The sequence below is a fragment of the Aulonocara stuartgranti genome (genome assembly GCF_965226115.1).
Source record: "Aulonocara stuartgranti genome assembly, chromosome: 4".
In the NCBI taxonomy this organism is placed as follows: Eukaryota; Metazoa; Chordata; class Actinopteri; order Cichliformes; family Cichlidae; genus Aulonocara; species Aulonocara stuartgranti.
Window position 1 is genome coordinate 8,491,687 of NC_138942.1, and position 25,821 is coordinate 8,517,507.

Consider the following 25,821-nt stretch of genomic DNA (forward strand, 5'->3'; position numbering starts at 1 on the left):
CACATATTCGGGGATTTGAAATTGGCTGCGAGAGCGCAGAGAGCCTACTCGGAATTAAATTTCTGTTTGTTCAAATGGCGTGTTGTGTGTTATGTGTGTGTTTGTGTGTGTGTGTGTAAGTAGATTGTGATTTGAAGGGCCTTGGTGTAATGCTAAGCTGTCCTGGAGCTACGCCAAAGCACATCTCCCAGGGTGCTATCGGGAACTTAATTACAGCATTAAATTGCTCCCTCTCCGCCTCTCCTGCGCTTGCAGTTCACTTCCTCTTCGTTTCCATTTTCGCCCCTTTCCGCTTTTCTACTTAAACTGTATTTCTACCTAATCATATACTTTGTCTCTTCTCCCCATCTGTCTGTCTCTCTCTGTCTATATTGTTCCTCTGCTTAGTTTATTCAATTTGCTGCTTTGGCTGAAATGCCCACTGGTCCTTGCTGTGTTCATGTCATTGTGAAGAGGGCTTTCAGATGTTTTTTAAATTGTTCCTGACATCCGCTGTCCAAGTCAAAAATAACGTGTTCATCAGCTGTGTCTGCTGTCCATTCAAAGGGTCTAATTCAACCTTTACATTAAACTGATACTATATACATGATGCTCTTTAACAGTCAGTTTGTCATGATGCTATTAAGAGTGCTGTTCCAAAGAGTAAAGCTGCAAGTGAGAAAGTGGAGCATGGCAGCAGGGAGAGGTTGTAGTGATCAGATTGCTGATGAAGAGCTCCTTTTTAAACATGAAATATTGTCTCTGACAGAGTGTTGTGCGGGGTGTGAACTACCTTTCTTCTCCAATCCAGGTTTCTGTTCCTTGCCATTCACAAAGGCAGCAGTAGACCCAGAGACTCTCCTTTGGGGCAGAGTAGGGGACACAGGGGCAGCTGGGCTGTTCTGTTGCCTCATGCCAACCATCAGCCTACAGGCTGCCATGCCAGAGCCTGGGCTAATTAGAAACACGGGAATCGCTCCAAGCTTTACATCAGTCAGCCTCAGCCAAGAAGATTTGTTCTAGCCTATTTGTTCCATACTGTATGTTAAGAGAAAACAATGTTTACACCTCTCTGAGGGACTAAATAAAAGTCAATTTTTCCACCGCAAAGCCTATGTGTATTTTTAATAATATATTGAGGAAAGGCTCTTTTATAATACTGTCCATTAAGGACCTTTTGCAGTGGCTTAATAATAGTTGCTCTTAGCTGCATCACAAGACAAGTTCTAGAGTAAATCTAGGCTGAAAAATGAAATCGGAGCACAAGTGCCAAAAACTGCAGTCCTTCAAGAGGCCACTTGAGGCTGGCACCAAAAGTGAAACTAATCACATAGACTTCTCACCTTTACAGCTGAAATCAATATGTTTACATCTCAAATGGGGGTAGGGAGGAGGGACAATTATAATTAAAAAAAAGTTGTGCATCATTACAGGCATGGCCACTTAGATGAGGGGTGAATACAGAGAAATGTAACTCGTAGCTGTCGAGTAGGTCTTGACTAATTTGAGTCACTAATTAGACCTCTTTTTAACTACCTGAAAAATAATATTCTGGCAAGCTCCAAGATTATATTAGAACTTAAAGCTTATAATTTAGAATTTCAAGACCCCCAAAAACAAAGATAGAAAAAGCATTACATCTAAAACTGAGTCTTCCAAACAGGACCTCACAAATCAGTGAGTGATGTCACAATGTCTATGCCTTCCTTTAATATGGCCTAAAGTTGGTGTAGGTAATTATATTCAGCTTTTGAGTCCTAAAGCAATTACAGCACTACAGTGGAAACCCATGCCATGAACCTGCCAGCACACAGTTCTTGTGCTGATGTTAATGCCAGAACAGGTATAGGTGACAAGGAAGGAGTCCACACACTGAGAACTCAGTAGTTACTGAGTGAGCAACATGCTGGCTGTAAAACAGCCTGTTTCAGTTTAAGCATTGTTTTCAATTAATTGCATTCTCAAAAAAATGTTTTGCCTCACTCCCATTTCTTCTTGTTGCATGTTGAAGCTATACTCGAAACCTTCTTAACTCATTCACTGCCAGCCATTGGCAGTGAATGAGTTAAACCCATTGACTCATTCACTGCCATTGACGGCTATAGACGTCAATGGCAGTGAATGAGTTAAGATCCAACCATGCAAATTATAATTTTTTGCCACTTTTCAAGTGGTCTTAAACTTTTGATTGGGACTGTATTAGAGAGCCTGATTCACTGTGTCTGTTTTCTTCAATTGCCGTACACTGGTTTATAACATAAATTTTAATGTTTATTTCCAACATTGGTATAAGAACAATTCTAAGTCAACTGGATTCCAAGGGCATAAGCCTAAGTGAATTTATGACTACATGTAAAAGTCAGGGTGAGTTGCAGGGATTCACACCTTTGATTTAGTTCTGGCGGAGTGATCTTTACTGTGTTTGACTTGACAGGCTGTGGCATGAACCAAGAATACACTATGACCAAGTGAAAATTGTAAAATTAGCTCACTTAACTAGTGAAATTTCCATCTAAATTAAAACGAACAAAATCAAAATAGCCTCACATGGTGAAGCTTTTTCTACATGCTTAAAAAACACGATGAGGAGCACAGATACATTTCCACATGAGTGGAACTTTTTTCACATTGCCAGCATTTTCACTCATTTATGCCTAAATGGATGTAAGAACAGATGGTCTCTTAAAAATAAATACTAGATTGACTTGTCAGGATGATACAACATGAAGGAGTTTTCTTTTTCATGATTATATTGTTCAGACTTTTGAGCCATTTGACCTCCTTTGTCATTGGATCAGTGTTCAACTTGTTCATTTCAAGTTGCTACGCTATACACTGAAAAACAATGCAGGAAAAAAAAGTCTGACATTACTGTTCCTTTGTGAGTTGCGGGACAGCAAATCTGTAGTTAACACTGGTGGACTTGCTGCTGAGAGCCAAGTATCTATGGTGATGAGTGACAGATCCTGGAGAGGAGAGAAGGTCAAGCTGTCACACTTAGGTTTAATGAAATTGTGTTATCTTTCCACAATTGTGTTCTTTTGTACACCGTCTGGCTCTGTGTAAAGCCACAGATTTTTCACTGGAGTCAGTTGTGAGACTTGGCGATTTAAAGAAGAAGATCAGACATGTTGAAAAGTTTGTTTACAAGTTAAAAAAACTAAACAAAGAACACGATTGCAAAAGAAACATTTCTGCTAAATGTGACATATGCACAGAATATGAATTGTTGGCTGGTTACATTGCACGGAGGTGAGGTGGAAACTCCAGAAGAGGTGAGCAGCTTGTGATTATTATGCAGTACGTGTAAACGCTGTAGAGTGCTGACAGTGTCGCTGCAGTGGGTTGGGTGGGTGGAGAAGTGTGGGACAAAGAGCGAGTGCGTGATGAGTGATCAAGACCTGGTGGAGGAGGGGGTTAGATGTGAAATATGGAGATAAATGCTGTCACCTGACAGAATGATGGCGGTGTATCACGCCATGCAAGCCTAATATCATGTGACATCCATTTAGCCGTGGCATCTGGGCATCACTACAACATCCTCTTCTTCCTCCCTTCTTCACATTCACCACAAATATCACAACTTCCATTAGTTATTAACAGATGGCAACAAACAGCAAGAAAGACTCTGATGGGAAGTTCATCTAGTCTCTCAACAGCAGCCTGATCAATACCTGTCAATGCCTGACAGCCTTGTAATGTCCACCTTTTTGTTTTCCAATATGCGGCGGGGATGTGAGAGTGCGATAAGAATGGCACCGCTGTTTTTGATGAGTTGTTTGTATAAATCTATGAAAGCATGAGGACGAGAGCTTGGGAGTGTGATTTACTAAGAAAAACAAATGCTTTTTCGCAGCCCTTGAGGTTAATGGATATGATGCATAGCTGCAGATTATCTTCTTTATTCTGTACAGAAGTCATTTTTTCTGTAATTTACTGGACAGCACAACAAGAAGTGCAATCAAATCTAACCACAGCCATGCTGTTTTATGATCCCAAATACATGCCAGAGCGTAATGAGTGACAGGCTAATTAATGAAAAAGAAAAGAAGTTAGCTCTGCCTCTCTTTCTCTAGTGTTCCAAGCCATCGGCCTCCTCAATTAGAGCTTTCTCTGCCAACCTGCTGCTGAGGCTTGAATAGGTAATGGCTGGCAGCAGCAGAGGAGGCTAACAGCCATCGCTTTCTCTTTCTAAACTAACAATAGTCCTCTCCTCTCTCATTCCCTTCCTCCACAAACAGTTTTCACTCTCCCCCTTTCTCCTTAATCATAAACTTTATCTCTTACTCGTTCTCTCATCTCGCACGCGCTCCTCTTTGAAAGCCTGACACTAAGCTCTCACTTTTTAAATTGACATCCATGGATCTCCCTCTTTCTCAATCCCTCTGTCAATTTGCTTACTTCAATAGCATTTTTTTTCCCTCTTCACTATCTCTCACTAGACCCAAATCTCTTTCACGCCCTCTTTCTCTAACAAACAAACAAATGAATTGAAGAGCACTGGAAAGGAACATCCTCAGAGCGTAACGGCCATGCCGGCTACCTGACTGACTGACTGAAAGAGAAACCAACTAAGTGACAGAAAGACTGACAGCAGGTTGAAGGAACACTGAGAAGGTAGACTGTGAGGCGCTAAAGTAATTTAAAAATGGGCGGACAAGAAAGACAGATGCTGATGGGTGACAGTGTAAGATGCCCAGTCCCATAAAAGCACCTGAAGGCAAGTCTAAGAGCGGGCATTAAAGGAGAAGAGACCAAGTGTCAAGTTATTAGCTTGTTGTTCAGCTCACTGATGAGCTTCCCAGCTTGTGTCTCTATGTCCCTTATTAACATATACTGATTTGAATGACTAGCAAAAAGAGAAAACAAGCAAATTACATAAATTATACGACTACATGCAAACCCCGGGATTTAAAATACAATTTAAAATCACCCCAAAAATGAAAAACAGATACTAATAAGAGCACAAGTTTTTTTCAACAACATGCTGTGTGGTTCACCTTATCTGTCTTGATAAGGAAATGTGTTGTCATCATGGAGTGTCATATAAAAATGCTTAGTTAGCTCCCATCTGTGTTGTCCTTTGCAGCCATTCTTGATGCTGCAAAGGATTGCACCTGGGAATATTGTGCTGCCATCAGATAACAGTTCTGGTTTTAAGACCTGCAGTGTCTGCATGAGGTGCTGGAGAGGTGGCTGTGCAGATTTGTCAGCCTGGAAGGTTGTCAGCCTGTTTTGGACCTCTATGTTTAGTTTTCATTTCACCTGCTGACTCCTTTTGTTTTTCACTTCATATTTACTCACTAGTTAGGTTTGTGCACATGGACACACCTTGCACATTAATGATGGCACAATGTTAACTTTGAAAAAACTGCATTATTGATGCCCCAGAAATGAAATATGTTAATATTTCTATTTTTTTAAATAAAGCAATTCTAATTGTTCTTTGACTCTTAAATGTGTTGATTAATTTTGGGGGTCAATAATTAGCCATTACTAAAAAGTAAAAGGTAAATTTGTTTAAGGAAATTTTATGCATCTTTTATGTTTTATAAAAGAGTAACAAGCCATTGGTAATAACATTTGACCAGGTTGTAAAAAAAAAAATCTATTTGGCTAGTTTTTATCCAGCTCATTAATTCATCATTTAATTCACCATCCCTTACTTTCTGTAAAAGGGAGATCCAGCGCATCAGACAAAAGTACACTTATTAATAACTTATTGCTGCACCATTTACAACATGTATAATCTATCATATGTGAAGTGGTGAATGTTGCAGAAATAAGTTAATAATACATGTATTTTGGATTAATAGGCTGAAGATCCTTTACACAAACTAGGTGGTCATATTGATGAATTAAACAGCAGCAGTAAAGACTACAGAAGTAATGCAGCTAGAGGACATACAGTAAATTAATTATTAATTTTCCACAGCCTTCAAACCCAGAATGTCTTTAACAGAATGGCTTACAACAGCTATATAAAGAATTAATGAATGATTTATAAACCATTAACCTCCTAGGACCTGGCGTCCACATATGTGGACATCACATTTTGGGTTATTTAGACCAAAATACTCAATTTTGCTCTACAAGGGCCTGATATCCACTTACGAGGACATTATACTGCTACTGTTCTAATGAAATTTTAAACGAATGTCCTCATATGTGGATCTCATTTTTCTTAGAAGCAAAAATTAGGTAAAAAATAAATAAATCTGGTAATTCTTTATTTTTACATTCATCGGGTCCCAATCAGCCCAAATATCAAAGAGAAATTAAAAATGCATGCCGTGGAAGAGTTCGCGTCTTAGGAGGTTAATAGAATAGCAACTTATTGAACGGCTTGTAAAATGTGCTGCCCAGAAAATGACATCATTCTCACAACTGTAATGTTATAAGCTAGGATCATGAGTTTTGTTTGTGACCAAGATTTTTCTTGTTTACATGATAACATCTGGATTCACCAGACTTCCCTTTTTCCATTAGCAAAGGATGGCAAGTTGCTTTGCAAGATACATTTACATAAACTCCTCTAAAAATAAACATAGCTCCTCATATCTGTTATATCTAACAATATTTCTTGTTTGAAGTTTCCACTGTAATGAGAACATTAGAAACAGTAACATCTGTCTGGTACTAAATCATATTCTTACTGTATATCACCTGGTGTCACTCAACATATTGGCTGCTGGGGTGTTTCTTTAAAAAAAAAAAAAAAAAAAGTAGCACATAGTGTCAAATATCTAGATCATATGCGTTAACCCAGAGGAGAGAGAGGCTGACAGCCCAGTATGACACTGCAAAGTGTGTGTGTGTGTGTTGTGCTTGTAAGCTCTGCCACCTGCACATTCCAACTCATCACAACAGGAGAGAAGACGTCCCATTTAGCATCACTGTCACATACAGTTTCACAGACAGACAAACACAAGAAGAGAGAGGAAGAGTATGTATGTGAGTGTGTGAGAGGGAAAGAGAGATCGTGGTAAGAGGGGAAGACGGCTTCTCTAACATAAATAAATCATCAGTGTGTTTCGTCGCCTTGGCTGGGTTCACAAGTGGAAGATGAAGGAGCGTAACAGTGAGGGGGAGGAGGAGCTGAAAAAGAGGGAAACCGATAAAGAGGGAAACTGCTAGGTGAGGGGAACAGCAGGCAGGTGGGAATCCTGATGTCTCAGGTGGAACAGAAAATGTCTACTGTCAAACTGATGTAATTGCTGCCAAGAATAACAGGACACGTCGGGGGTCCATGTGTAAATTCATGCATACAGCTATATAATACAGTCCAAACTACTCCATGTGAATTTAAACATCTCTGCTGTCTCTAAAACACAGGTAGGAAGATACTTATTGAATGTCTCATTGGAAATGTAGATCTAAACCCAGGCATATGAATTTAATCTTTAAGGCAGTTTTCTTCTCTTAAAGTGTGTTATTCATACTATCCAGCACTGCTCTGTCTTTATAGTATCTGTGAATGAAGATTTTGGTGTATGTGCACTCGCTAGCCACTCGTTAGGTATGAATGGCGAAGAAAAGCTATTTAAATGATTTTGAATGTGGCAAAATATGTTGGGGTCAGGCAGGCTTGACGGGAAATGTTGATCTGCTGAGATTTTCCCTCACAACCATCTCTAGGGTTTACAGATGATGGTCCAAGTGTCAGTTCTCTAGGCAAAAAATTATTTGAAAAAAGATATAAATCAAGTCATCAAAAACTGAAGCAGATGGGCTACTACAGCAGAAGACCCCACCGAATGCCACTCCTGTCAGCTAAGAACAGGAAACTGAACTTCAGTCTGTATGGGCTCACTCAAATTGGACAACAAATGATTAGAAAAATGTTTCCTGTTGTAATGAGTCTAGATTTAGTGTCAGAATCTGGCATAAACAACATGAAAACATGAATCCATCCCGCCTTGTATGAACCGTTCTGGCAGCTGCTGGTGGTGATGATGTAATTTCTTGGTATTTTCTTGGTACACTTTGGGCCCTTTAGTACCAACTGAGCATTGAGCCTATCTCAGGATTGTTGCTGTCCATATCCATCCCTTTGTGACCACAGTGCCCCCATCCTCTGGGTACACTGAAGATTTGAATGTTGTGGCTCATATCATCTCAAGATGGTTTCTTGAACGTGACAATGAGTTCAAATAGCTTCCACATTCACTAAATCTCAGTCCAGTAGTGCACCTTTGGGATGCGGTGGAACAAAGGATTTAAATCATGGATATGCTATTGATAAAACTATAGCAAATGTGTGATGATCATGTCAATGTTGACTAAAAACTCTGAATGAATGTCTCCAGCACCTTGCTGAGTCTATGCCACGAAGAATAAAGCCAGTTCTGAAGTCAAAAGGGTGTTCACAGCCAGTATTGGAATATTTACCTACTCTAATCTCACACAGTAAGTCTTCAGTGACTTGACCCTGTTTACCAACATTTTGGCACATGATAAAGTGATAGATGAGTCCTGATTTTCCATTAGGAAAAACATCAGCTTTGCAAAAACATTTAGGATTTTAATTCTATTACACTAATCAAAATTTAATAAGCAGACCTCAATAAAGTCTAATATAATAATGGCCTCAAATACATAACCCATTTTGGTTTTTCATTTGATTTTCCTCTTAATAAGCAAACACTCTGCCCAAGACTAACAATGATAATTTTATGTTGGTGGTAATTGAAATTTTTCATCTCCAAACAAACAGTCTGTTACCTTTAACATTAAACTATCCTGGCATTTTTATTTGCCATTTTTTAAGCAGACACATGTCAGTTACAGCACATTTACAACTAGAGCTAAATCCAAAGTAGGTAACTGTTTACTTGCTTCTTTCGTCTTTATTATATTTTCATACTTCATATCTGACTCATTTTTTTACAGGGTAAGTTTTATATCATTTTGCTCCCAAGGCCAACTAGAGTGACTCATGCTATGCAAAGAATGGATAATGCTCGATTGTACTTTTATTCCCTAATTGCTGCCTAGGTACTCCAAACTGTAATTAGAGGGGGTCATACATTTGAACAATCGTTTCAGAGTTAGTTCAGCTGTGTTGCCACCACTTAAGAAAGAATTTGAAGGAGAACAGTGTTGCATGTTTGATGATATTTAGCACAGTTCAGCCACTCTCAACCATATATTCTTTAATTTACACTGTATAGGCATATACATACTTAAATCACTTGAAGAAGAATTACAGTGACATTGGTCAAGCAGACTGAGAGTGAACAAAGGGGCATCTTCTGCTTTAATGTTCCAGGCTACAATTACACACAAAGACTACATGAAGGCAAAAATCAGTCTCTTATTCATTACCATTAGAGTGACTCCAGGATGAATATTACCACATATTAGACTCCTACTGTATTGTTTTTGCAGTATTGTTCATGAAAGAGAAAGCGAGAGAGAAAAAACCCAGTCTACATAAACATGTTATTTTGATTTTTTTTATTAGATTAGTTTTTCTGGTTTTGTCACGGCTACAAAAACAATTTGTCCCCTTTATATAGCTCTACTAAACATTGAATTATAGCTGCTAACAAAACACTTGGTTGTCTGAGTATTGAGGCATAGAAAATAAAGGTTTGAAAAGTATCTGTATTTGGGGGGCAAAACTCAGAAAATATATTTGTACACTTTTTTAGCATTCACCTTGAAAGTTGGCTTGTCTTTGGGTTCAATAAATAATACAATGAAGCAGTCAGTGAAAGCCTGTGTGCTTGTTGAGTCAGATAAAGGACATGCTTTACGTAGGAGAGTCATTACAATGGCAGAATGCTGCTTTGTATAGTGAAGATAAGGCTATTCAGAGTTAAAAGCACAGGCTTTCACATAATAAATGTGGCTAGTGGCCATCCTCACACTAAACAAGGTCAACTTGGCTTTTATTGAGGTAAAGTGGGAAAAAAGGAAGTGATTAAACAACGTCAGGTAAACCACTTGTTTATTCATATAATAGGAATTGAACTAGTATTTTATATATGCAGTATGATGAACAAATGTTTGTGTGAAAATGTTTTTACACTTGGAGCCACTATAGAGACAAATGCGATATATATATATATAGATATAGAGACAACATTTACATTGTTGTGTTTACACATCAACAACAGAGAACTACAAAGAAAAAAAAAACGAAGCCAGTCTTGCCATTTTGTGCAATTTATAAAATTTGACAGTACAGCAGCAGACCATCATATAAAGGATGGAAAGAGCAGCAAAGAAAGGAAAAACAGCTATGCCTCGAGATGCAGTTGAATCTTAGAGATGTGAAAGGATATTGAAGGTGAGAGGGGAAAGTAATCCATCGTGAGGCATGTGAAGAGCCACAGAAAATGCAGTGGAAACACTGAGATTTTGCTTTCCTCCCAAAAGATGAGAGCATCTGACGCACCTGATGGTAGTCCTGGAAAATCTGTAAAATAGGACCCATAAAATTGAAAGACTGCAAGGGTTTGGACCTTGGAAAAAAACTGTCACGGTCTGCGAGAGTGTGTTTGGTGGATCCAGGTGCGGACACAGACGCAGGAGGCAAAACTTTTGCTAAGCTCAAAGTGAGCCTTTAATCAGGGCTGATGGAGAAGGCAAAATAACAAACCATAAACTATGGGAATGACAAAACTAAGAACCTAAACTGGGAGTAACTAAAGGCTATGAACGAAGACCAGGAATGATCTATGACGAAGTACTGTGGACAGACTATGAACACGACATGAAAAACTGTGAACGAGATCTCAGTACTGGCACATGAAGGTGCAGGGAAACATGACTGGAGAAAGTGACTATGAACATGTCCAATACCGAATCTTGCAGGCTAGAATCATGACGTGCAGCTAGAATAACAGGGTGCATGAACAGACGACGTGACACAGACTGAATGAAACACAGAGACTAAATACCCACAAGGATGATTAGGGGAAGTGGCTACACATGGGAGCACAGCTGACACACATAAACCTAATGACAGGACAGGGGAAGTGAAACTAAATACAATGAACAAAGAACACTGGACTCTTTCAAAATAAAACAGGAAACATGGAGATTAAACATGACAGCAACCTAGAAATTCACCAGCTCAAAAATGAATACAAAAATACATAAAACTCAAACACTGGGTCACACGACCCAGTATCGTGACAAAAACTGTATATGAGTGCTGCAAGACGCTCGCTCTGTTTTTCTTTCTGCTCGTAGAAATGACTCCTTTACAGGGACACAGTCTGTCTAATTCTATCCACCTGAAATATTTATTCTCATACATCACAAATTTTTTTGCTTCATATTTAAAGAAAATTATAAGACGTTATGTGACCAGTGTATCAGCCTCTAATTCAGATTGTTATTTGATTTTTATTTTTTAAACCTCTTTGGTTGTTCTATTACAGGGCTGCCCAATCCCAGTCCTCGAGAGCTACTATCCTGCAGCTTTTAGATGCATCCCTACTCCAACACAGCTGAATCAAATGAATGGCTTGTTATCAGGCCTTTGCCAAACACGATGGCATGCTGACGAGGTAATGAAACCATTTGATTCAGCTGTGTTGCAGTAGGGATGCATCTAAAAGCTGCAGGATAGTAGCTCTCGAGGACTGGGATTGGGCAGCCCTGTTCTATTACAAAACATAAACATGCCAATCATAAACCTTGTTGCATATGTGCCTGGTCACTCATTTGGCTCTTGTATCTCCTTAGCAACGCATTGTTTGTCCATTGTATGCATATACATATGCATATCCAGGCCGGGTTAGTTTCCAGCTAATCGTGCCCTTACATGCCTCACGGGTTCTCAGTGTTGATGTCAACAAGGTAAGCAGCTTTCAAGTCACACATATCAGACAAGACAGAAAATAAGAGAGGAAATTGAAACTGACTGCATAGTTTTGAGGGACATTTTTTGAAAAAGCAAAATCGTTACAAAAGTCTAATCTCTAGTGCCTTTAAAGACTTAATGAAGACAAACTGCATGACATAGAGGCTTAGAAGGTCTTCTATTCTTATTTTCCTTTATTTAGTTATGAGATGTGATATGAATCACACAAGAAACACTTGAAATAATTTTCATATATTTCTGACTTTATAAAATACAATTTTTAATAAGTAATTTTAATACAGTCAGACAATCTAAAAATGCAACTGAGAAAAAATGGTAACACATGATTGAAAGAACATGTGGGGAAGTTGGCTTGAACATCTATGAGCTGCTTTCACTTGATAAACGACTTGTTACAATGTGTATTTCCACAGCCTTACTGGAAGGCAGGCTGCTCTCGCTGACTATTCTAGTCTTGCTTGGACCCACAATGTGTGTATTTTTGTGTCTGTCTCCATGTTTGTGTCTGTTTGTCTGCATTTGTGTTTCAGAGCAGCTGAAGCATGTGGCGTGAAAGACAATGGCACAAACCTAAAGGTCTAGAGCCAGGCATGCTGAGATTCATTTCCCTGCCATTCAGCCAGATAAAATATCACAGCAATCATGGCCTGCACCCAGTATCACTGTGTGTCTACGTGTATGTGTACACATCTATTTAAGTATGTCTGTATGAAATTTGTCTATATATGTGTGTGTGCAAAGGTGTTGTGTGTTTTGTCAGTCTTGTGCCAAGTGAGGCTTCTGCAGCTGCTATTGTGAGGACGCATCGCCTCGTTGCCTTCCTGTTTTTCCATCCCATCCAACACCCCCAGACCCGCCTATGCCTGTATGGCAGGTCACATGGGCGCTCTGGGTGGTTTCACATCCCATCATTTCCTGTGACTGACTGTCGGGGCACATCAGGGTGCCACGCGAGTCTAATGCTGATGAGCTGAGACAGCTCTATTCTGACTGGGAGGGGTCTAGTGGACCAAGCACAATCTGCAAGCACCACCCCCTCCTCCATGTACACACACACACACACACACACACACACACACACACACACACACACACACACACACACACAAGTAAACAAACACACAGACTTACTGAAGAGAGCAAACTACATAGCAACAGTCTGCTAGCACCACCGTGCAAATTCAGTGTGTATGCATGCGTAACTGTGTCACTACAGTACAAGCATGAATCACACCAGAAAGCCTAATACTAACTATATTTTTGTGGTAGGAATTATGATGTATATACCATTAATATGATAATATATGCCTACAAACGCATAAAATAAATCAAATCACAGCACTTCATTTACTGTTTGGTTGGTGAAGACTACTTGTCTACGAGACAGGGCGAGGCCATCCAAGGCAACTAACAGACAGACATAAATCAAGGACAAGAGCCACAAAGAGGGTCAGTGTTAGGCGATGAATGAACAATCTGTGTCACAGGAAAATCCTGTTTCATATTGTGAAGTGGATTGGAGGAGGCGATGGCCTGTTATGTGCACTATGTCACACGTACACCTGCACACCATCTGTGCATGCATGTGTAAAAGCAAGTGCGTGTGCTGACGTGGACCCGTGTGCACCTCTAGCTTGCGTGGACTCGCAGTCACAGAGATTCAGAACAGACACGCACCTGGGCCGTGTGCATGCACGGAGACAGATGTGGTATATATGATAAAATGCCTGTTAAAGAGATTAAAGGAAGACAGACAACGTGTCAGGATAAAGAGCAGGGGCCAACAAGGAGAAACAGAATGAAAAAGGGTTTGACAGAAACAGGCTAACAGTGTAAAGAAGAAGGGAGCACAGGAGAGCCTGACAGACAGAAAAGTTCGAATAATAGATAGCGGCAGTGACAGGGAGTCAATGTGATGGTGAGACAATAAACAGATAGACGTGTTCTGTCACGGGGAGAGAGGCTGAGGGAGAAGAGCGAGAAACACTGGCCTTACAAGCCCCTGCTACACTCTTGTTTTTACAATGGAGAGAGAGACAAAAAAAACTCTAAAGCTCACTTTAGAAAATCATCCCCTTCTCACATAAAGCTCAGTAATTTTCTTCCATTGATTATTGATTAATTGGCTTGAAGAGAATAGAGTAACAAACTTACATTGAAGCGCTTGCATCGATTCATTTTCATTCTTTCTGTTGCTTCAGAGCCTTTCATGTCCTGTATAACCCCTCAGGCTGTGCACCAAATGAAAAAAATCGCTTACAACCTTGAACAGCTGCAAGTCTGTCCATTTTAAACACTGCTAATCCACTTTATATATTAAAGACTAATTATATGTGGACATGAACTGAACATTGACCGGGGCAATATAACAGTCTTCATAGTCTGCAACACAAAACCCCAGATAAGCATGTATAAAAATACAAAAAGATGATGCAAAAAGAATTCCTGTGTCAACTGAAAATTCATGACTGCATGAAAAAAAATAAACATGGAGTTTAGAATCAGTGTCAGCATCAGTTTTTGAAGGAGTTCCACGTATTGTTCCTCTGATGGTTTTTGAAAGAGGACTGTACATTTTCCAATAACTCTAACAGAAGCTACTGAGCCAAGAACCCCGAGAGGTTTAACAAAATCACTGAGCACCAAAGGAGCTCAATGACTCCTTAATAAGGCATTTACAGATATAGTAAATCTAACAGATGTCTCATAATGGATGATTCAGCTGACTATATTCAATGAAAATGTTTTATAGCATTTCATATGTATAGAATTTATTCTCTACAAAATCTGCACCTGGCATTTATAATACAGTTAAAGCCAGGGAAAGAGTTCTGTTATGGAAACTCAGCCAACTATTAAGGTTAAGCAACTCAACTGTTGAGTTGCTCAAGCTGGCAGTTGGCTACAAAATTCCCACCCATCTCTGCCTCTCCTGAATTCAACTCTTGAAAATGCATAAAATATGCCTCAAATATGAAACCATATATTTACTGTTAAACACACTTATGGTGTAAATGAAATCAGAGTTTTCTATGCACCCGTTCTGTTTTGTTCTCTACTTCGATACCCCTAACATTTTATCCATCATGCCAAATTTCCAACTTAACATGCTGCAGAGATTGCAAATAAATTTAGCCCATAACGCAACATGACAGGGTCAATGTGGGTGACATGGCTCTTTATCCCCCCTGTCTTGCTACAGTTGATCTGTGTAAAAGTTAAACCAACTATTTTCTCAGATGGGAATTCATCACACAGAATCTGACCAATGAAGTGTATTCACTCAGAGACCTTGATTTAAAAATGTTTGTGAACTCAGAGTGTACACACAGGGCATCTTTTATAAAACTAAGGATTGATGTTTTATGCTCTATATTGTGCAAGCTGTGAATACTCAGACTGTGTGCTCAATGTAAGGAGTGACCAGTTGGGACACTGAGAGGCCAGGAGAGATTAAAACTGTATTTCTCCACCAGCTTTTCAGACCCTTCCTCACCTCTGACGCTGTTAGAAAGCAGGAGACGACGACACGGTCATCAGCAGCCTGTTCGGAAGAGCGTCTGTTTAAACTGGCTGGTCAGAAAATGAATGGTGCAGTCAGGCACTGTGAGCCGTAGTGACACACTGTACACAGCAACAATCGCCACACTGCAGTGAGGCATCTGCCAGCCATATAAAATCCTGACAAGCCAGGATGAAAGAGGAAATGGAGAAGCTGCTTTCTGGAGAATGGCTCAAATCATTTTCATGTCAGTGTGCGTGTCAGTTCGAGCTGAGAAGAATGGCGGTAGGGTAGGCGAGAAACTCTTGTTCTGATAGTGTGTCCTGACATAGAGCTGCACAATGTCTTCATCTTTTAAGCAGCTGGAAGTCATTTCTGTGATTGTGGCACTGGAAGCAGAATGGATGGAGAAGAAGGGATTGGGGGATCGGTACATAACTGAAAACAGCTTTTTTAAAACTCTCCTCTTTAGTTTGTCGTGGAGACTATTCTGGTCTGGGGCACTGAGGGTAGAGTGCAGACATTTTTCACCCCACATGCCTGCTTGACACAGAAACACATAGACATGGGAAAAACACACAAAGTAAACTTGGTTTCGCACGCAACAGAGAGCTTTTTTCCACAGTTTAATCCAAAATACTGACAAATTCCTGGGTCAAACTGAACTTAACACAGGAGTGAATACAGGGCTTGGCAGGAATGTCACAGGACCATGACCACTTTGGCAGGTATATTCTCAGTAGGGAAAAATGTGGAAAAGGGGAAGAGGGATTCATGTATTCCACAGGGAAGTGAATGAGGCTTGGGACATTGTTGCTATATCCTTTTCTGGGATCATGCCCTTCCTCCACGTCTCTCATGTCTGGATCAGGTGCCAAGGCTATTGTCAGCCTATCTAAAAGCTATTGTTGCCTCTATTTTAAATTTTTAAGATTTTTTGGCACTCAGGCTTATTTTTTTTATGACATTCCACCTCAGGTGTTCATTTCTGTGCCTGCTTCTCTGCTCTGGGAAGCCATTTATTACCTAGAAAACCAGAACAGCGTGTAATGAAGTTGAGGAGGCACTTAATATTCATGAGTAATGCAGGAACCTTACCAAACCTTGACATGACCTTCACTCAGTTGGTCAGGATAACAATGCTCAATTTTCTTTGAACTTCAGGGCCCGTTCATAATGCAAGTGTCCTGTGAACTCATAGTAAATGGTCTGTGTGTGATCCGTGAAATATAGTGTTGATAGTGAGAAAACTATGACAGGTAAAATAAAATTAGACGTTATCTACTGGCTGACGGAAAGGATGAAAGCCTGTCTCCACTCTATTTAGCTCTAGCGTAGGTTCTTTGACAGGACAGGAGGGACTGACTCTTGACACACATACACACACGTTCACATATATGGAAAGATAGACGCTGCTGGCTAATCCAGGCTAGCTCCCGCAGGCCTATAGGGGGCTGGTCTAATCCTGTTATCGGGCCCAACAGATGCTGTTGACAGAACAATAAGCAGGGGGCCAACATGGCAGCGCAGCCCCAAGGAGGTCATGAGCCAAACTCGCCACAGCAGCAGAAGCAGGATCGCTGCCTGGCTGGAGCAAGCTGGACTCAGCGCTGGCCACATACACCAGATCTCACAGGCTGAACGCATCACAGCGACAGACACACACAGTGATCGGTTTCGTGGTATGCAGACCCCATTTTGCTTTGTCTGCAGTGTCAGAGGTTCTGGAGTGTGGCATTTCCGAAAGCTCTGAAGCTGGAATCATCTTTCAAATCATGTCTTAAAACTTTAAACAGTTTCCCATTTTCAGTGTCTTTGATGTGACAAAAAAGACCTTGATGGGACAATTAACCATAAAAGCCTGCCATGTAAAATTAAGTAGGAGCAACTGGTTATGTCTGCCGTACAAAAACATCAGCCATTGCCTAAAACCACAAACTAAAACTGCAGACATCTGACTGACGTCTAAACCTAACCAGAGTTTCTAATGAATTGTTAAGTCCCATCCTTCCACAAACAAATTTGTATACAGAATTTTCTATCTACCTTTTCAGCTTGTTATGGCCTTGTGCTGCTTTAAAAAAAAGCTGTGATCTCTCCGTGTATGTCTGTGTGTCTGTGGTTTCTTCTAGATCACAGAAGAAAGAGAATGCCTGGGGGCGCTGACTTTACGTCTCAACTTCCAGCAAAGGATCCTTTCTTCTGCACACCGACTGAGTACTGCACACAACGAGGAATGCGTCAACATTAGATAGATACAGTGCGGTATGGCAAACTGGCTTTTGCACACATATACGCGAGCACACACAGTCTTGCACCATGCGACCTTAGAGAATGCTGTTGTGGCAGCTCAGCATATAAAGGTTAAAATAAATAAGTACATATTTGGCTGTTAGACATTTAATTTGAACAAGCAGCCCACCCAGCCTATCACCCATCGGCATGTGCCGACTCAACCTGCAGAAAACACAGTCCGTCTTTGTTTGCTGCAAACCAACACAAGATGAGGCATGTAAGCAGTGAGCGAGGTAACAGGAAAATTACAGAAGTGATTGGAAAAATCAAACTGGGTACAAAAAAAAAAAAGGAGAAATCCACTGGAGCAACATGATTGCAATGCCAAAATAAGAGGCATGTGACAGACATTTGCCATAGCAATGGGAAAGACAGATGACACACGTATATATAAATTAATCACAGCCTACAAGCGAGTTATCCATGAGCAGAAATAACAATGACGTTGGCAGTGATGATGAGGAAGCGTTTTCCTCCCCTCTCCCCGACTTTCTGGTTTGTGTCCCAGTTTAACTAAATCCCATTAAAAAGGCTTTCATCTCACTGCACTTCATTACTGGCATAAATGCTGCGGCTCACCCCAGAGAGAGGCAGGGATTAGATGAGACGAGCTCATCTAAAATGTTACGCTCTCAAACCCCAGCAGCTTTTTTAATAAAGACACTCACTTTAAATTCTCCATATTGGATTATCCAAATAGACCCTCCAGCGCACAAGGTGCCATTAAGGTCAGGCTTGTTGTGTTATGTGTAGGCTTGCGCGCAAGTCCTTGTGCCCTTGTACAGTGGCTAAGAACTGACTCGAATTCAACTATGGAGGTGGCTGAACGTTTCCTTTAAAAATTAGAATGGGTCGACCAACATCCGTGGAAAATGGAAAACAAACTCAGGGAAGAGACAGAAGGAGGAAAGGGAAAAGAAAAGTGGCTTTAAAGGCAGGGAAAGCAAATGGAGAAAAGACCGCAGGGAGGGAGCTTTGCATTGTGTGTGTATGATTGGATGCGATGGGTCAGAGGCTTTTGCACGCATTTATGAATGCTTATTTTAAGCAGAGCCCAAGCTGGGCTAATCTTTACTGCTCGCCTGAATGAGGGTGCTGATTAAAAGCTAATTATACGCTACAGATTTGGCCTCTGGTGAAGACTCTGCTGATTTGACACGGCTTGGACTCCGGCCTAGGAGCATGCCTGTGGGCTTCAGCTCCAGATAGCCATGCACATGTGTCTACAAATCAGAGGGGAATAAGACGTCAGCATGCAGGATGGATGTTTTGAGGTCTGTGTTTACAATGGCAGAACATAACCATTTACAAGCAATTTACAATTCTAAGCTATGCTGCTTAATTATTTCCATTCTCTGCTGTAGTCCTCTAAACATCATGCAGAAATATTATAATTTTATTTGACTGGTAAATCTAAGCTAAATATTAGCATAAGTGAAATGCTAGCTAAAACTCTGCTATGTATTTTTAACATGTGTGGCATTCTTTTCTTTTAATAGCTTTGTACTCAGTCCATCACACTGACGATAAATACTGGGATGATTTATAATGGTTAGTAATTGCATGGTGCAATGCACGCACACATGGATGCACATGTGATGAGCTAATAGTAAGTTTGTTTGAATGCAAACACATTTTTTTCTTTGAGTAATTTTTTGCTTTAAAGCTTATATGTATTTATATTTAGGGAGTTGTAAGTCATCCTAAATCACTCGAGGGAATATCTTCAGATTTGGCAGAAATGTTCATTTGGATTTAACGATGAAGAAGTCTGTGAAGAAATAGGTCAAAGGAAAAATATCTTCTGCAACATTTAGATGGTAAAGTCAGAATTTGGCATAAACAACATTAAAGTATGGATCCATACTGCTTTGTATCAGTGGTTAAGTTTGGTTAATGGTTAGTTTCTAAGCACACTTTGGGTCCCTTAGTATTAATTGGAGATTATGTATCAGAATTTCAGGAGCGGGACCACGCCTCCAAACACACTCCTTCTGGTTCTCATCTATATAGGTTCCCCCACTTCTGCAAGCTGTCATTCTCGTTTACGGGCCCCACCCTCCCTACCCTTTTCAATTCTTTAACTTCTTCACGTCTATTTAGTCCATGGGTATCTGCCAGGTCCGAACAATGTTTTCACCGCATGTTTACCTGGATGTAGTTACAGTGCGGGTAAACTTGACGCATGCTTATTTTCTCATTTATGGAGCAGATTAAACCTAGAAATCTTGTCAGCAAATGGTACCCTTGATAGATTTTAAATCTTATTTTGTTTACCTTTTGCCTGTTTTCAGACTCTTTAGAGGTTTGTTAGTTGTCACTTGTCACTCACTGTCTCGCTCGTTCTGTGCTGATTGCCAAACCTCTTGTACGGCTGACACTGTTGTTATTTAGCTTTCAACCCAATATGACTCACCTTGCTTCCCAGTGTTTCTACACAAAACCAAATTATCTTAAGAAAGCCTGCGTGTTTATTATATATAGCAGCACATGTAGGATATCGAGTGTTTCTTAATAGAATCTGAATGTATTTTCAGATAGAAAAAAAATGCATAAACAGATTTATGTAGTGATTAATTGGAATTTGTGAGGTTAAATGTTATATTTGGCCATGATGTAGGATTACGGCAGCACGTATATATCACAGGTTTCTTTACATCTTAGTCTCTTTTTTATGGTGGCACAGGTCTTTCATTTTTTCCTTTCATTTTATCTCTAAAAAGCTCAACCTGGAGCTATGTTGCTGTGTGGCTGAATTTGACTTTCATTCTGCATGAAATGTGCTTGGACTTCTCTCCCCTTCTTTCCCTCTGCTTGTCATTCTACTGCTCAATCAGAAAGACAGGAGGGGGTTAATATTTCTTATACATGCAGCGACAAAAGAAAATAGACTAAATCCTTTGTGGCCTGTTAGCATCTTGTTCTTGACATTATTCCTCCTCGAGCATGCCAATGTTCAACGCCTATGACCCCCCCCCCCCCCCCCCCCCCACCCCTGCAGGGCCTAACCCCAGTGCAACACCACAACAGCATGCACAGAAAACAGCAAGACTCACAGCCCACAGGGTATTTCTTTGGCTATTTGTGTCTTGGTAGTGACAAAGATAGTTTGTACAAGTGCTTATATTCTTACGCAGATTGCACAAACATCACATAAAAATGCATTAGCTTTTTATTAGTTGCATTATGGAGATATTTATTTTCTTGTCAGCTGAAAAACAAATGCCGTTCTTGAGAAGGGGTCAAGAAGTAGTTGACTGTAGTATGTTTCAGCAAGCTTCTGCTAAAGATCATTGTTGATATTTTTCAGTATATCTATCTCTTGGGTGGGAGGTTAAAAAAATGATATTAAACTGTGGATTTAATCTTATCATGAAGAATAGCCAGTTTTAAATCAGTTTCTACTACCGAGCTAAAGAAAGTAGAGCAACAGCCTGCAGCTGGTCAGAAGTCTTGTCAACAGTACAGAGAAGACAACACTACATGCTCACCTTCATGTCAAGGACAAGACCATTCACAGCTAGATCACACCTGGTCACCACCTGCGCGTGTGTATGCGTGTGTGTGCGTATGTGTGTGTGCATGCATATGTAGTATAGGGTGTCGAAGATTTGTTTGAGAACCGGTGTATGACTGGAGGCATGCTGACAACTCTAACCTTCCCTCCTATAACTGCATTTTCTCCCTCATCCCTTTTTCTCTCTCCAGTTCCCTCCCCCTTTCCTCCTCCACCTCTCTTGCCTGTCTTTATTATTAGTGGCAGCTAGAGGCAGTGGACCAGAAAATTCCCATCAAGAAACAAACCCACATCTGCATATTACAGCCCTGTTTCACGTCTGCCATGAGCGAATAAATTAATACATGAATAACAATGAAAATCATCCATGAGTTGCCTCCCTCGCTCTCTAAATGGCATGGTGTGTGTGCGTGTATGTGTGTGTTTGTCAGAAGGAGCTGTAGTAGTCCGCTTTGGCCATGCTATGAGGGAACTAGGATTATTTGCATAAAACTGGCATACATACAGACCTGCAGGTAAATTGAGAAGTCAGGCAGTAATGGTGGAGCAACAAAACAGTTGAGGGGAATTTTTTTAAACCAAATATTACTTTTTTCAACAAAAAAAGTATTTAGTCTACCCCCCCTGTACCCGTTTTAAATTTGAGAACTTTTGTGGTAAATTTAAACATGACAAATCATGCATCACATCTTATACAGACTGCAAACAAAATGCAATTCTGAGAATGAAAAATAAGAACTGAGTTCTACATTTTTGTTTCCTTAAAAGTCCAACTTTGCAATCAGCATAAAGTCTTACAGAAATTAGAAAAGACTGCTATTCTGCAGGTAGTATATTGATGCATTAATATGTTGTATCTGATGACAGTTATTAATATTCGTAAAATAACAATGCTAAGATGTTACTGTATGCAGATGCGATATGAAACAGGCAAAAAGATATGCGTTTATGACCGCGTGTGTGCTACATGCCCTCCCCTCACCCTCACTTTCCTCTCATTCCGCCTAGTTTACATCTGTTTACAAAAGCTTGTCTACTTCAGTTTTATGTATGACACACTAAGGGTCTCTAGAGTTCCACTGCTCCATGCACTAGCAAACGCTCCAACATTGTCAGACTACTTTGCAGTTGCTTCCTCTCATTCGATGTGACACGAGGCCTCTCATGAGATTAGCTCCAATTCCCCCCAAATTATACTATAAAATGCTCTGGACAAAAATGCAATGACCTTCTGCAAAGACGCTTATGGTGTCTGAAGGCTTGGTTGTGAAGAATTGGAGGTATATGTGAACTTTGGGAACTCTGAGGAACTGCAAACTTTCTGTGGCCATATATCATGTGTCCATTAGCAGACAGCTCTGCCTCGCTCTGTAAATGACAGTGTTTGTCTACGTCTGCCTCTCACACATACCACCCACTCTCTCTGTTCAAGTCAGCCTCTTTCCTAAGCTTTTCTCTGTCTCAGTCTTGCTGATGTGATTCTTCCCTTTTTAGAACCCCCATCTTCCTTATTACTCCTGCTCATCTCTATTTCCCCTTTACTCCAGACTACCTTTTCCCTCTCTAACCTCCATTCCTGCCCTTAGATACAGCTGGTAATATGCCACTCTGCTGTAATTTTGCCTTTCCAAAGGCCTGTAATGATGGGGAACAGATGATGGCTAAGGTGGAGGTGAGATGAGGGGGGGTTAAAGGGACTCCTTTCTGCTCAGAAAGAAAGCCTTTCATGAGTCTTTTAGCAAAGAGCCAGTGGGGGAAGAGGGCAAAATTGTCCAAAAAAGACAGCTCACTGGGTTGTATAGTACATTTCCTGATTTTACTTAAAATCTACAACATGTCTGATGTTCCTCACTGTATGTTCAGGGAGAAGGAAAAAGCATTTCTCTGTAATATGCTTACATATATTACACTGAAAAGACCAGCGGTTTAACGCTGTTTGACAATGGAGAATAAAAAACAAGCACACGGCCAGACAAAACGAGGGCAATGATAAATAAGAAAAACAAAAAAAGAGTCATGCTAGGTGACCAAAATGACAAAATACTGTTGAAAACCGCCTGATATTTTCTGACATTTAGCAAACTGGCAAACGGTACGACTCATCTAGCAGATATGTCTGCGGCAGCTGTGGCTGTACGGGTCTGTGTAGCAGACAGGGCAGATAGGGGCTGATAGCGAGAATCGCTTGGCCTTCTCTGCAGACACAGCCAGTCAACCTGTCAGAACCTGAGTAAACACAGACATTGGATGATTTGAGAAACGTGACCCTTTCTCTGTGGCCCGGTAAGAGCCACACCTCACGTTTCTTTTGCTCCAGTGGGTCCTGTGTGTCAGCCTGGTATGCCTGTCGACCTTTTCCCAGAATCTGAACTGCCGTCACACAGAGGTCTGGACCCTGGGGCAAAGTGGAGAACAGGGGGAAAGAAGGACAGGGGATGTGGGGGTGGAGTGGAAAAAAATGGCAAAGTGCAGGACTCGACAGCCACATCACATTTCAGGAGATTTAAACACCCACACCAGGAAAAAAAAGGACATGGAAGACAGTGTTTTAGATAAACTGTGGATATGCTTATAAAATAAGTCCCTTTCTATATAAATATATCCTTGTAGCTTATCAGTGATTTGTACTTTACATATTCTTGTTTCGTCCGTTAGTCGAACCTCGGATACAGGAGGAACAATGCGGTTTTCGTCCTGGTCGCGGAACACTGGACCAGCTCTTTATCCTCTCCAGGATACTTGAGGGTGCATGGGAGTTTGCCCAACCAGTCTACATGTGTTTTGTGGACTTGGAGAAGGCATTCGACCGTGTCCCTCGGGGTGTCCTGTGGGAGGTGTTGCGGGAATATGGGGTGTCTGGCCCATTGCTACGGGCCATTCGATCCCTATACAACCGTTGCAAGAGCTTGGTTCGCATTGCCGGCAATAAGTCGGACTCGTTCCCGGTGGGTGATGGGCTTCGCCAGGGCTGCCCTTTGTCTCCGGTTCTGTTCATAATTTTTATGGACAGGATTTCTAGGCGCAGCCAAGTGGTGGAGGGCTTTCGCTTTGGTGGCCTCAGAATCTCATCTCTGATTTTTGCAGATGATGTGGTTCTGTTGGCTTCATCGGGTGAAGGCCTCCAGCTCGCACTGGAACGGTTCGCAGCCGAGTGTGAAGCAGCGGGAATGAGGATCAGCACCTCCAAATCTGAGGCCATGGTTCTCAGCCGGAAAAGGGTGGAGTGCCCACTCCGGGTCGGGGATGAGTTCCTGCCACAAGTGGAGGAGTTCAAGTATCTCGGGGTCTTGTTCGCGAGTGATGGGAGAAGGGAGCCGGAGATCGACAGACGGATTGGGGCTGCAGCTGCAGTAATGCGGATGCTGCACCGGTCCGTCGTGGTGAAGAGGGAGCTGAGTGTAAAAGCGAAGCTCTCAATTTACCGGTCGATCTACGTCCCTACCCTCACCTATGGCCACGAGCTGTGGGTAGTGACCGAAAGAACGAGATCGCGGATACAAGCGGCAGAAATGAGCTTCATCCGAAGGGTGGCTGGCCTCTCCCTTAGAGATAGGGTGAGAAGTTCGGCCATCCGGGAGGGGCTCAGAGTAGAGCAGCTGCTGCTCCACATCGAAAGGAGCCAGCTGAGGTGGTTTGGGCATCTGACAAGGATGCCCCCTGGGCGCCTCCTGGGTGAGGTGTTCCAGGCATGTCCCACCGGGAGGAGGCCCCGGGGCAGACCCAGGACACGCTGGAGAGATTATATCTCTCGGCTGGCCTGGGAACGCCTTGGTATTCCCCCGGACAAGCTGGAGGAGGTGGCTGGGGAGAGGGAGGTCTGGGCCTCTTTGCTTAGGCTGCTGCCCCCGCGACCCGGCCCCGGACAAAGCGGATGAAGATGGATGGATGGATGGATGGATGGATGGATATTCTTGTTTATTCAAATAATTTTTTGTTTTGTTACAGACAATACTCTCTGGAGAGGTTTTAATGTTTGCTTGAACTGTGAAATGACATTAGCTGAAGCAAGTGCTTCCTGGAATTAGACACAGAAACAACCCAGCAGCAACATCAACCATGTACAAGGATCAGAGTAGACACTGCGGTCCCTACATAAACACCACACACCAACAACGTCTGTACATGTATGTCCAAAGGCATGTATAAAGAGAGTGAAGTAATTTTAGTCTGTTGAGGGGGGAAAAAATAGCAAAATTGCAAGGCAGCGCAAAAATAAAATGCAGATGTGCAAATGCATTCATGCAGAAAATCCTTGCCTTTAATCCAATTCCTCACGCTTTTTAAAAACAGAGCCGGAGAGATAGAGTCAGACAGAGACCGCAATGAAGAGTCTAACCATGAAAAGGAGGCTCACACTAACACAAACATAAACTAACACGCACACACACACTGCAAAAATGTTCACATATCAAAGCAAATAAGATAAGGACAACTAGAAAAAAAAACCCTCACATACACACACAGGCACACGCACACACAAATGCTAATTCTATCATGCGTGGTTTCTGTCTCATGGAGGATGTATCCGTAGGACACATTCATGCTGCCTCACAATGCTAAGGAAGATTAACAGAAAACACAAACAACCACACACAGCCGAACATCGTGTTGTCAGAATGATTTTCGGATCCACAGGCTTTGCTAGGTCACATCAGGACAGGGTGCTGTCCACAGTCCTGATCGCCC

At 41.4% G+C, this 25,821-nt stretch overlaps 1 protein-coding gene across 4 annotated transcripts in view; it reads right to left on the bottom strand.

Annotated features, from left to right (window-relative positions):
* The window catches only part of znf385c (zinc finger protein 385C), a 151,679-nt gene that overhangs the window by 59,450 nt on the left and 66,408 nt on the right, over positions 1 to 25,821 (bottom strand). The gene's annotated exons all lie outside the window — the stretch shown is intronic.